The following is a 14743-nucleotide window of genomic DNA, read 5'->3' as shown; positions in this document are numbered from 1 at the left end:
CATCACTGGACCGTATTAGGGAGTCATGGGGTAAGGATATGGGACTTGAAATCCCTGAAGATTCTTGGCAATTGGCAATTAAAAGAATACATTCATCATCTGTCTGCATCAGACATGGATTACTCCAATTTAAGGTATTTCACAGACTACACCTCTCTAAGAGAAGACTTGCCGAGATCTACCCGGATGTGGATCCGACATGCCCCAGGTGCCATCAGGCTCCAGCCACTCTCTGCCATATGTTCTGGTCATGCCCATCACTATCCCGATTCTGGCTTTCTGTTTTTGAAACATTTTCATTCATGTGTGACAGGGAGATCAGCCCCAACCACTTGGTTGCAGTTTTTGGAGTGCTCCCTGGCAAAATCAGGGTATCTGTCACTCAAACAGATGCTGTGGCCTTCTCCTCTTTGTTGGCTAGACGCCTTATTTTGCTTAATTGGAAGTCAGCCATCCCTCCATCACATCGACGCTGGGTCGAAGATGTGATGGCACACCTAAAACTTGAGAGACTTAAATACTCCACCAGGGGCTCTACCCAGAAATTCTTCCAAGTTTGGCAGCCATTTCTGGATTATTTCAATCTAAAATTCCCGGCAGAGGATGCTCAGGCATAGGATAGGCAATTTCTATATGGCAAGTGACAACCTCTATGGGAACAATGCAATTTTCTTTGATTATTTTTACTATTTTTATTTTATTTTTGTCTACTTTATTTTTCATTTATTTTAGGTATTGTGCGGTTATATGTAGTCATGTATTGTATGTATGTTTGTACGTATGTATATAATGTTGTTGAATGTTTAAAAAACCAATAAAAACAATTTAAATAATAAATGACATTTGACCTATCTTCCTGTTGTGTTTACAGGGGACTACATTTCTCAGGCTTCCTCTTGTGTTGTGTGTGTGTGCAATCATTTCAAGGTGGTTGTTAAAATATGTTGGGGCTCTCCTGTTTAAAATCTTGTGGACCATCCCTAGCTGTAGCTGTTTGGTTCTGGCCTCCACTGGTAGCCAGTGGAGTTGTGAAAACTGAGTCTTCCCTATATGGGTTCTGGAGTTTAGGCCTAAAACTACTCTGATTAGTTTGTTCTGTGCTGTTTGAAGTTTATGTTGGAGGGGTTTGTTAAGGCTCCAGTACCATGAGCTGATGGCGTAGTCTAAATGGCACTGGACCAGACATGAGGCAAGGGTTTTTAGGCAGTCAAAGTTGAGAAAAATGGATTTTTTTTTAAAATGTATACACTGGTATCGGATCAGTATCATTATCGGCCGATACCCAAAGATTAGGTATCGGAATCGGATCGGGAAGGAAAAAATGCTATCGGAACATCTCTACTAACAACACACTTCATATAAATCCCGCAATTTATTATTGTTTTAACAATGGGTCATGACAAACCAATTACATAATCCAACATATGTGTAAAAAACTAACATATTCCAGTTTAACATTCCCGGTTATAGTGCAGTTTGAGAAAAAAGTATCTGTGTCGTTATTTTGCCTCTTAGCTGGAACAAACAGGCAGAGGGAGGTGCTACAAAGAATGCCATCTAACAACACACTTCATATAAATCCCACGATTTATTATTGTTTTGACAATGGGTCATGACAAACCAATTACATAATCCAACATATGTGTAAACAACTAACATATTCCAGTTTAACATTCCCGGTTATAGTGCAGTTTGAGACAAAATTATCTGTCGTTATTTTGCCTCTTAGCTGGAACAGGCAGAGGGAGGTGCTACAAAGAATGCCATCTAACAACACACTTCATATAAATCCCGCGATTTATTATTGTTTTGACAATGGGTCATGACAAACCAATTACATAATCCAACATATGTGTAAACAACTAACATATTCCAGTTTAACATTCCCGGTTATAGTGCAGTTTAAGACAAAAGTATCTGTCGTTATTTTGCCTCTTAGCTGGAACAGGCAGAGGGAGGTGCTACAAAGAATGCCATCTAACAACACACTTCATATAGATCCCGCGATTTATTATTGTTTTGACAATGGGTCATGACAAACCAATTACATAATCCAACATATGTGTGTAAACAACTAACCTATTCCAGTTGACTGTATCATTTTTGAATGAGTCGTTATGACGAAATCAATACATCCATTCATAAAGATTATTGTCCGCCATCTTGGTTTCATTCAGAAAAAGGGTGAATGGCGGAGTCATTCGAGAAAAAAAAGAAAAGAAAAGTAATTCGTTTGTGGGCAGGTTCTGGGGTCACGTGGAGTGTGTTATATGAAATAACAACGGCTAACATGACTGTTTCAGCCAATCAGAATCAAGACATTTGCATGCCATTGTATAAGGTAATTTATACACGGCGGGGCTAAAATGTTCAAGTTTTTTCACCTGCCAATGTTGACAGCTATGTATACACCTGATATTCTGTATTCACATTTCTTATTGCATGTGTCCGGATGGCAAAATTCAGTACTGTATCTACATAAAACCATGTAAAGCCCTTTGTTCATTTGCTTAGATTTTTAGTACACTTGATCTCAAGAATAATTGTTCACTTTTGATAAATGTTAGCATGGTGTTATTCATCGTCAAAGATGGGGGAAAAAACGAATAATTTATATTCTCCTTTGGTTCATTGCAATTTACTCAAGCATAGTAACAGACACAATATTTCTGGCACTGGGAATACATTCCCTGCGGTCCATAGATGTCCCTACATACCAAGAACATGCAAATGGACCTTGTAGAAGTGGAGCAATCTTCCATTTGCTTGGGTATGTACTTTTAGGCGAATCTTCTGAAAATATGGCTAGGGCTTAACCGGTTAAAAACGCCTTTACCCACTTTCTTCCCCGTTTGATATCCACACAGTTTAAAACCTTAAATCACCCACATCCCTAATTAAAAAGAGTAGTCACAAATTAACACATTTTGCTTTAGTTTAGGGGCGTGTTTAAAATGGCCATTTTGTTTAGTTAAGTGTCCATTAACACATTCAGAGCCACTCCCCTTTTTTTTATAATTTTTTAGCATTTTTACAGCTTTTATTGGCCACGCAGGACCGACAGAGGAGAGGGCGAACGGGAGGAGAGGTGGGGAGGACATGCGACAAATAACGACGGGGGCTGGGATCGAACCCGGGTCGGCCGTGTAGGCGCGCGAGGCACTATGGTATGCGCCACAAGGGTGCCCTGAGCCACTCCCCTTTGACCATAATAGGGCTACCGTCCCAATAAGGAAGTCAATGGGAGGTCGGGAAATTTGCGAAGGCTTAATATATCTTAACTTATGGCTATGGGTCTAAAACACCCCTCGCTTATCAATGACTTGCTTGCAGTCAACATGTACGAAACGGATTGTTTTTTCATTGGTACATTTCTGTTTTATACCGTTTTGAATACGAGTATAGTTCTATTAATTCCAGAGAAATTCCGCGATAATAGCTCTTTAGTGGAATACACAAAACACATTGTCATTTTTCGGCTGATTTATTAATAGTTTTCAAATAAACGCTAGATTATCGATAGTATATGTGTACTTATGCACGCTAGAGAAGCGGGCTGAAAAATCGATTATCCATGCCGTGCTTATCGCTAACGTTACGCACACACACACACACACACACACGTTGTGATCGCTGTGAAAAAAACATCTGATTAACCCAAAACTGGTAAAATAGAGTCCTTACCTCACATCAGATGTTCTGCAAAAAGATTAATCCAATTCCTGATCGCCATTCCAAATATTGATCGCGTTTATTGATCCAACGTTATAGTCAAACACATAATCGAAAGCTGCTCCCAGCCTCCCCAGTGAATGTGGTAACAGATACTGCTTGCCAGAGAAAAAGAGAATGTGCAATAAAATCCGGGAGACAATAGGCGGCGGTATTTGCCCTTTTCGAGCTCAGACCCATTCCCAATGATAACGTCAGGCTGGATGGATGAAAAATGAATGGATATTGCTAATAAAAGAAATAACGATTAAAAAAACGGGTTTTCTCATGCCTTGGCACTCAACACATGGCGAGTTAAAACGACTAATCTCGTCGTTGGCACTCAATGTGTTAAGGGGCTGTTTCCTGTTTAAAAACAGCAGTTGTTTTGTTAAGTGACCCATTAACACTTTAAGGACCAGCCACGAGTATATACGTGTTTCGGTGCCATGCGTTGTGGACCAGAGCCACGTATATACTCGTGGCAAGTTGTTATTGTTTTATTCCATATTTATAACGCTATTAAAGTCCGCGATCGAGATCCATGACCTACCCACATATTTGATTTTCGAAACATGCAATACCGGCCAGATCCGCTTAGGGGTGCCATCGCTCCACTGCAGTATCATTGAGGGGATTTAAAAAAAATATTTCTTTTACAGTCTGTGGGCGGATCATATGAGCCTCGATTCCAAACAACCCTCCATCTTTGATCACGTTACCGAACGCATTTTTCAGTCTGGAATAATGGGATTTATGATTAGCCAATGGACATATCGATCTACCAGAATCCGATGACTAATGAAGAAATGCTGCCGGCGATCACATGGCCTGACGGTAGGATACTATTCCCCCAAATTACAGCTGGATTGGACATTGTTTTAAAACCGTGATAGATCACTGACATTGGCTACCTGAACGCACACTCTATTGCTAATCAATAATACTAATCGGCGTTCCCCGCCGCCCCCATTTCATCCATAGATGCTCTGTAATAGTCCGGATGCTACGCAGTTTGTTTTATTTCATTCGTATATATACAGCAGAAATGGCGTTTGATATAACGGCGCCAACGTTTAGCCTATTATCTAGCTTTCTGAAAAAAAGAAGAGACGAAAAGCGCGATAAACCTTATATTCACGACGCTATAAAATGACAACCAACCGATGGATTTTTATTTTCTTTAAGCCATTATGAAGGCACGGTTTATGCACTCAAGTGACAATGAGAATGGACAGATAGCAATACTATAAATGATATATATAGCTCTTAGAAAGTACATCGGTTTGTAAACAATCCTCTGTCCTCTGAGGCATAAATCGCCGCAAGAGTGCGGACGCTAAAGTGTTAAATAATTTAGGACCTGCTCAGAGGTCATCAATCGGCACACATGCGATGCATGCATGCAATTCGTATCTGCGATTAACCCATCCCGTCGTCCTTCCCCCCCAAGGGCAGCCGGGAGCAGACAGGCATCAGCGTGAGCCGCTCCTGTCCGTCTTCGTCAAGGACGCCACAGCGTTAGCGATCTATTGTTGTGCATGTTTTTCCATTGGGTTTATCTTATCGGGGGGGAAACCCTTGCGAGCACGGGGAGAACATGCAAACTCCACACAGAAAGGCCTGGGAGATACCCCACCTGGGTAACTGGCATCATGGAAACCTGGTCCCCAAGCGGGAATCGAACCCTGGACCTTCTTGCTGTGAGGCGACAGTGTTAACCACTACACCACCGTGCCGTAATATGTTAATATGTAAAATGTTAAGGGCCTGTCTCCTGTTTAAATATTTTTTTTATGTTCGAAGCTTGTGCCATCGAACGAAGCTTCGAAGTATTTAAGACAGCCCTAGTTCCAATAGAGCAGAGCGCTCGCTATACTCATATAACAGGTGCATGGCGCGCCAGATGAAGCACATACTCACCTGTAGAGTAAAAGCTTTACATCATGCACGCCAGCCACAGCCGATAACCTCGTTTGAAAACAGGTTTTATCCACGGCTCTGCTTATGTGTGAAAACTTGCCACTCGTTATTTTTACCATTACCCTTAAGCAAAGAAAATAACAAGCTAAGAGAGGGCTCAAGCCCTCACATGCCACTATTTACAGCGCTGTAGGTTAACACCCAGCCACGTTGTCTAAACGTTACATGAACACACACACAACTTCTCTTTTTTTTTATCCACTTTTTCTCCCATTTTCTATATTTTCTCCCATCCCAATTTCGTATCATCCAATTCAACCCTCCCCTGTCACGAACGCTGTTTCTTGCCTCCCACAAGCCAGCTGCAATGTGGACTAAGTCATACATAGCACAAGTCCCCTCCGGTACTTGAGGTAACAGCAGTCGCATCTTTTCACCTGCGCAGCTCGATCTCTCAGTGGTGAGGAGTAACGCGTGGGAGGCTCACGCTGCCCCCGACACTTCCTGATTCTACTGCGCAGGCGCACCAACCGACCTGTAGGAGTCGCTGTCCACAACGCCCGATCCCCACCCATCAGTTTCCCACCCCCTAATACAGCCAATGTGTATTAGTATGAACGACCAGCTAAACTGAAAGCAATGTGGAGCGCTGGGCTCGAACAGGCGAGCCCAGCGTCTCTGCATTTGTGGCGAGCGCCTTGCCCACTACGCCACATAGCCGCCCACACACACAACTTCTCATCATACAACAAAAAACCCCAGTTCATTTTTACTCACGTAAAGAATAACGCTGTTTTTAGGTAGAGAGAAAGACATAAGCCTTGGCCAATGCTAGAACCAAGAACATTTTCACACAGCACACGTCATATCTCCAAATGCAGTGAAGTAACATATGTTTTGTTAAACAAAGACATCGTTGTTAACCAAAAACATTCGGGAGGGGGAGGAAGGAAGAGTGGGGCAATGTCCTACGGACACCTTACCTGCACCTCGTACGCAGGACGAAATGGCGGCAAACACAGGTTGGTCTACCACGTTGACGAGGCCTCTCGCTGGCGGGGCCAGAAGCGGCGACGGCTGGAGCCTCGCTCCGGCGTGACGCCCCCCTCCTGCGGCCGGTCATGGCGCAGGCCCGACGACATCTTCTGCCAGAGATGACGCCATAGTCAGAGTTCCAGGGCCCGCTACCTCCTCACGGCTAGTGCTTATGGTTGTAGCACAAGCTAACAGCTAACTCCAGGCTAACTGATAGCATCAAGCTAACGTTTCTAGCCGAGCATAGCCGCCAGCTAACGACTTAGCCTAACAGCTAAATCAAATCAAATTTATTTGTAAGACCCGACAACACACGTTAATGTCGCCATGGGCCGGACACGTCTTCTTTAAACAAGTCAAGAAGAAACATAACAATAAGTCAAGAACAAAATAAGAACACCATAAGGTCCAACAAATTTAAAATAAATGCAAAATAAATTAATGAATGCAAACACTCCCAGACATACCCCACGCGAAGGTAAGGAAAAACTCACTAAAACCTAAAAATAGGAAAAAACTAACAGTTAGCTTGGCTAACAGTTAGCTTCTACCGGCTAACGATAGCCACCTACTAACGCACTAGCGAGCTAAGCGGCTACTACTGAAGCTGTATAACGTGAGAAATAGCGATACAGGCCAACACTTCTGACAGCCGCAGTCTCTTCCTCTTTTTATCCAAAAGAAAAAGGGAAAAAAGGCAACACACGTCCCTCTCACAGAACGGTGTTTACCAGACACAGCAGCATCGGCAGTAAGCCCCGTTGTACGCGGGCTGCAGCCGACTTGAGCCCGGAGATATTCTCATAATGAAACTCGTATCCTTCGTGCCGGGTGTTTTCGTTTTGAAAAGCGGGGACAGCGCGGTGGCAGAGGGTATCCGTTTTTCAGAGACCCGGGGAATTGAACCGCAGACTCGGAATCACGGCCCCAGGCTACGACTTCACTGAGGAGGAGCACTGTGTTATCATGGCGCATCAAACTAGAACCCCCTCCACGCCGCTATGAGGGGCAACGAAGGGATTCTAGCCTGGAGCCGACCCCTCACAACTTACACACCTGAGACTTGCGTCGCAAAAACATCACCCGCCCAGGGAGACCGTCAGCTCTCACACAGCCGACCGCCTCCCGAGGCATAGTATCCAGCTGCAGAGCTGGAGACAATGCCGGCGGGGATTGCTCAGCGACGCGCACCCCAATGCGAAGCGCTGGTGGAGGTCAGAATGATAATTTTCTAGATTCTCCGGTGGTGAAGACATTATCGCTTTATTTTCTCGAAAAATAGTGAGAGAAAAAACAAAGATACAATGTCAACGCAGCTCCTTTTCTTTCTTTTCTCTTTCTTTCTCTTTACTAACTACTTTTGGCACTAAACTTAAAGTGGTGTATACAGACACTTTCGGTGGTGAAAGTAGGGAAGGAGGTGATTGTGTGGCCACGACCCCGCTTATATGGATGTGGGTGTGGCCAGGCGGAGGTGTGTACATGTGGAGAAAGTTTTTCATTGTTAGAATGGATAAAGGGATAGTTCCAAGAGCGTAAAGCTATACGATCTATAAAATTGCTTTATACTGAAACCTAGGGTAAGCCATTTTTATTTTATTTTTTTTATTTTATTTTCGATTTTCTCCCATCCCAATGTTAGTCATTATGCCAATTCCCAATCCCCTTCCTGGTCGCTGCGCACTTACCCCCCACAGTCGGTCTGGGAGAGTGGAGGCTATCACGTGCTTCCTCCGACACATGTCTAGCCAATCAACCGCTTCTTTTCACCTGGCAGCGCGGACTCTCACTGAGAGGGTGTAACGTGTGGAAGGATCACACTACCCCCCTTAGATCCTATCCGCGCTGAGCAGGCACCCCGACCGAACTGTAGGAGTCGCTGTTTAAAACGACCCGGACCCACCCCGCCAGCTTTCTTACCCTCTAATACTGCCAATTGTATTAGTGTGAATGGCCAGCCAAGCTGGTGACAACGCCGGGAGCTGGATTCGAACAGGCGAATCCAGCGTCTCCGGCGTTGGTGACGAATGCAATCTCCGCTACGCCACCTGAACGCCAGGGTAAGCCATTTTAAGTTATTTAGTGAAATCTTAAAACTAAGACTTCAGGAACCAGCTGACTTGATTAAGGTGCGTGTTTAAAACGGCCATTTAGTTTTGTTAAGTGCCCCATTAACTATTTTCACCTAAAATATATACCTAGGTAAATGGAATATTGCTCCACTTCTACAAGGTCCATTTGCATATTCTTGGTATCTAGGGATATCTATGGACCTCAGGGAATGTATTCACAGTGTCAGAAATATTGTGTCTATTACTAGGCTTGCTTAAATTGTGATGAAACAAAGGAGAATATGAATTGTGATTTTTCTTTGCATCTTTGACAGTGAATAACACCATGCTAATAATGACCAAACATTAAAAACTGCCACTGATCTCGTTCAGTACCCTCTTGAGATCATGTGTAAAGAAAAATCTAAGGAAATTAATAAATGGAAGATGATTAAACCGAAGGTTCTGTAGATACAGTACTGAATTCTCCTATCCGGACCAATGCAATTTGAAATATTATTATAGAATATAGAATATGATGCTTATAAATTACCTTATTATAGCCAATTCGCACATTTATATATATATATATACATATATTATCTTTCAAATGCCCGAGTTCAATTTGGATTTAGTATCACCAGGCATGCATAAGAACAGATAATGAAATCTACTGTACTTTTTAATTTCCCCCACAGTGCAACCGTTTTGAAACTAATTTCAGATCTAATTGTTCCTACATGTTAACAATAGGGAAGAGAAACTAACTGTTTTAAAATTTGTCAAAAACGTTACCTTTTGTGGCTTATTATCCTGAATAATAACAGTTATTGAAATAATTCATACAGAGCTCTGAACCTTGAACCCCATATAAACGTCCAGGAAGTGTAGTTCGAAAAATCGACAGCTATGCATGTCCTCTACAAAATGGCCGCAAAAAGACTACAATTCCCACGGTTAAAATGTTCTAAAATGGTCGCCCTCGCGACTAGACTTCACCAAATCGAAAAGTTTAATCTATCTAATGGCACTTTTAACCTATTCCTAAACTAATGTATTGATGATAATATACATTCTACATGCTTTTGTGAAGTGTTAGTGATGTTAATACTTGAATACGTTTGATATTAAAATCGCAACTTTATGCAACACATATTGATTTATGACCAGATGCCATTTCGGGACCGGTACCGGTCCCGTCGGGTGGAACAGGTTAAGGGCCAGGTGTTAGACAGCAGTAATTAGTGATAGTGATTTAAAGGCTTGCTGGCTTAGCATCAGCGAAGCGTCGAGGGACAAAGAGGAGTTTTCCTGGAGTTCTTCGCAGAGGGACCCACCTAGTGCTAAGTACACCATAATGGGATCCACCTAGTGCTAAGTACACCCATAATCCTATCTTTCACTCCACTCTGAAAAAATGTCCTTTCCCTCCCACTCTGCTATTTCTCTACTACCTCGCTTCCTCCCTACTCCCTTCACCTTTCTCCCTGCCACTCTTGACACCACAATGTGTCTCATACCTATATCCACAATCTGCTCCTCCAGAACAGATTCAACCCACCCACGGCAGTTTGCTAGCAACTCGGCTAATCTCTCCTACCCTCCTACAGCCACTAATACACCTGTCACAGTACGGGGAGGCTTATGGAATTGTCAATCAGCAGTCAAGAAAGCTGACTTCATTACTGCCTACGCCCATAGTCAAAATCTGCAGCTCCTGGCTCTAACTGAGATCTGGATAACTCCCAATAACTCATCAACACCTGCAGCCTTATCTACAAACTATAACTTCACTCACACACCTCGACCTTCCAGACGGGGTGGAGGCACTGGCCTCGTGACATCTCCTTCATGGGCTACAAACTTAACACCACTCCCAGAACTGTCACTCTCCTCTCTCGAATATCATGCAGTATCTGTCTCTAATCCTTTCAATCTCACCATTGTTACACTCCAGGTCCGCTCGATCACTTCCCAGATGAGCTGGACATGCTTCTAAGCTCCTTACCGGAAGATGGTACCCCTCTCCTTCTATTGGGTGACTTCAACCTGCCTGACTCATCTCAGTCGGTCACAGTGGTCTCCCTCCTACAATCCTTTGACCTGACTCCCACTGCCATGCCTCCCACCCACAAAGCAGGCAACTCCTTGGATCTCATATTTTCCCGTAACTCCAGCATCACTAACACCACGGTAACTCCCCTACATGTATCCATTCCTTCATATCCTTCTCACTAACTCTCATGCTTAACCGAAAGGTCTTCACCCCAACTCAAACCGTCTCACTCAGATGCAACCTGCCCTCCCTATCCCCCTCCACCCTCTCCTCTGACATACTATCTATCCACTCTACCTTTGAGTGACTCCTTCTCTGCTCTCCCCACAGAGATGGCAACCTCCACCCTCCTCTCAGCCCTTGCAACCTCCTTCGACAAGCTCTCTCCCCCCCACCCCCTCCCTCATCTTTCTCTGCCGAAGACTTTGCGATCTTCTTTGAGGAAAAAGTGGAGAACATCCACAGCTCCTTCTCCCAACCCCCACCCATTCCAAATACTGAATCGAGAACCTCATCCTTCACTCTGTCATCTTTCTCTCCCATTACAGAAGCCGAGACCCTGATACTGGTAACGTCGAACCGTCTGACTACATGCCAGCTGGACCAGCTACCCTCCCCACTCCTCCAGACCATAGCACCAGACATCCTCCCATTCCTAACTGCAACCATCAACTCCTCACTCAACTAAACAAGCCAGAGTCACGCCGCTCATAAAAAAACCAACCCTGAACCCCACCGTCATAGGCAACTATCGTCCTGTCTCTCTTCTCTCCTTCCTTTCTAAAACACTTGAACGTGCTGTATCCAACCAACTTACTGCTTATCTCTTACAGAATGACCTCCTAGACCCTAATCAGTCAGGCTTCCGGACTGGCCACTCCACAGAAACGGCCCTCATTGCGGTCACAGAGGCACTTCACTTAGCAAAAGCGAAAGGCCTCTCCTCTGTCCTGATTCTCCTAGATCTATCTGCAGCCTTCGACACAGTCAACCATCAGATCCTCCTCGTGGCCCTCGCAGGAATGGGAGTGGCTGGCTCTGCGCTGACATGGCTGACATCATACCTCAATGACCGCTCCTACCAAGTGTCATGGAGAGGGACCCTGTCGGCCACCCACCCCCTGCGGACGGGTGTCCCCCAGGGCTCGGTCCTAGGACCCCTTCTCTTCTCCCTCTACACTAAATCACTGGGTAACATTATCATGTCTCATGGCTTCTTGTATCATTGTTATGCCGATGATACTCAATTCTTCCTCTCCTTCCTTCCCTCAGATATCCACGTCTGAGCGGATCTCGGCCTGTCTGTCTGACATCTCCGCCTGGATGACGACCAACCACCTCAAACTGAACCTAAGCAAAACAGAATTGCTCCACCTGCCGGCCAAATCCTCCCCCCTGACCGACCTTTCCATCACAGTCGAGAATGCAGCTGTGACCGCGTCCCCGACCCAACAACCTTGGTGTTGTCCTCGACGACCAGTTGAACTTGTCGCAGCGACAACCAGAACCTGCAGATTCCTCCTGAGCAACATCAGAAGGATCCGCCCCTTCCTGACAAAAGAAGCCACCCAACAGTCATCTCCCGCCTCAACTACTGCAACGCACTGCTTGCTGGCCTCCCGGCCACTGCCACCAAGCCTCTTCAACTCATTCAGAACGCAGCGGCCCGCCTGATCTCAAACCTACCGAAGTCGGCCAATGTCACCCCACTTCTTAGGGACCTGCACTGGCTCCCCATTGCTGCACGAATCCGCTTCAAGGCCCTCGACCTGGCATACCGTGCCGCAAAGGGAACCGCTCCCGCCTACCTCCGGTCAATGGTCTCCAACTATACACCCTCAAGACCCCTACGCTCTGCATCTTCTGGCCTCCTCAGACCTACTCCTATCCAAGCTCCGGGAGGGTCATCAAAGAGAAGTCGCCTATTCTCAGTCCTTGCCCCACAATGGTGGAATGAACTACACACCCCAGCCCAAACCCATCCAATCTTTCGCCGTCGACTAAAGACGCGCTTCTTCAACCATTATCTGACATTTCTAAAAACGTAAAAAAATATATGGGGGCGTGGCTAGGCGAGCAATGGAGTAGTAAGCTTTTTTGTTCTCGCTCCTGTCGAGTCTCTACTTTTTGTTGTTTTATCTTAATTTAATAAGCTTACGGATTTACATAACTTAGTGAATCTTACTCAGGGTACATTTGTTCAAACCGTTGGTCATTTTTTACACGGACAGATGGCATCAAACCTTCGCAAATACGGATACGTCCAGACTACAAGTAGGCCTGAGAAAGCCTCGGGTTCCGCCTCTGGGCCACCACCGACCACACCGTCAAAGATGGCCGGCGTGGATACCACAGCCTTAAAGACGGAGATTCTCCTCACGCTGAAATCCGAAATCGCAGAGATAATACAATCGGAATTGAAAGGTGCACTTTCCAAAGAGTTCGACCTTATCAGAAATGATTTGAAAGCGATAAAGGAGGAAATGCGAAGCTGTGTAGCGACACTGCGTGTGGACATGAACAAAATGGAGGTTGCGGTTAAGGACGTGGAGGGTGGTCGGACGAGGTGGCAACGCTACAAGTCACAGTCGAAGACCTAAAGACGGAGATGACTGGTCTCAGGGTAAAATGTGACGACATGGAAGGAAGGATGAGGAGGTGTAACGTGAGGATACTTGGAGTAGCTGAGACGGACGGCTCAAGCTCCACTGCATCGGTCTCACAGCTACTGAGAGACGTGCTGCAAATGGACGATGAAGTGCTGGTGGACCGCTCGCATAGAACACTGGGGCCGAAGAGGCCAGACGGGAAGCCCCGTGCTATCGTGGCTAAACTCCACTATTACCAGGATTGTGTCGAGGTGTTGAGACGGGCGCGAGCTAAGGCTCCATTACAGGTCAACGGAATGTCTATTGCAATCTTCCCCGACTATGCCACGGGCGTCGCGAAGGCCAGGGCTGCGTTTACGGAGGTGAGGAAGATATTACGCGGCTGTGAAGGCATCCGATACAGCATTCTTTTTCCAGCCCGACTTCGCATCACGCACGGGGGAAAAGAGAGAGTTCACTGATGCAGGGGAGGCAATGAGCTACGTCAGAAAGAACATTGTGCACGCAGCGGCGGGTGAGACCACATAGAAAGAGAGATGTGTCTGTGTGTACGTGCTGCTTATGATATGCAGGCGATATGAACAATGTATCATATTAACTACAACAGGACAATATATATATAGAGGCTAGACTAATGTCTACTGTGTGATCATTTATGTGTAGCATCGTCTGCCTAGCATTGAGAGGACACCACTGGACACTATTTACCAAGCTAAGTGACTCACCAACCTCCAGCAAATTCGTTGCCCTATACTTATGATGTACAGACGATGTGAACAGTGTATAATTTTGGCCCCAATAGGACAATGTGTGTATACACATACAGACATATAAATATGTACACGCATGCTCACACCTAAGATGGCGCACGCGCCCCCATACCTAATGGATGCACTATCTAGAGATTCTAGGCGTACTACACACACGTGGGCGCGCACTACGCGCATGCACAGACACACATTAAGACACGCATACACATTTACACATTATACAGACACGGGGGCACGGACCCACATACTCACGCCTACACACCCATACGTTTACACCTTGGCTGTGCCCGATACATCCATACACACACACATAGGATCACGTGCACGCAAATGCACGAACACTGAAGGGCATATGCCCAGGTACACACCCATTTGTAGACGCATGGACACACGCACACTCCCACACCTCTTCCAATTTATTTTATTCTATATCGCCCAATCAGGCACCCTTTTTTGTGTTTAACGGGGCATGTTGGTTGCCCTTGCTCGGGAGTAAGATGTTTTGCCTTATTTCAGGGCCTGCTTGATGTGAGGTTGTTAATGTTAATGTATTATTGTTATGCTTACCGTTCACCGCTGCCACCTATA

At 45.3% G+C, this 14743-nt stretch overlaps 1 protein-coding gene across 5 annotated transcripts in view; it reads left to right on the top strand.

Annotated features, from left to right (window-relative positions):
- Positions 1-14743, top strand: part of LOC311232210 (ETS-related transcription factor Elf-2-like) — a 109749-nt gene that overhangs the window by 34778 nt on the left and 60228 nt on the right. The gene's annotated exons all lie outside the window — the stretch shown is intronic.

This window comes from Notolepis coatsorum (genome assembly GCF_963971535.1).
Source record: "Notolepis coatsorum genome assembly, chromosome: 7".
NCBI classification, from domain to species: Eukaryota; Metazoa; Chordata; class Actinopteri; order Aulopiformes; family Paralepididae; genus Notolepis; species Notolepis coatsorum.
The sequence above is the reverse complement of the archived record's forward strand: the minus strand, read 5'-3'. Positions and strand labels throughout refer to the sequence as shown.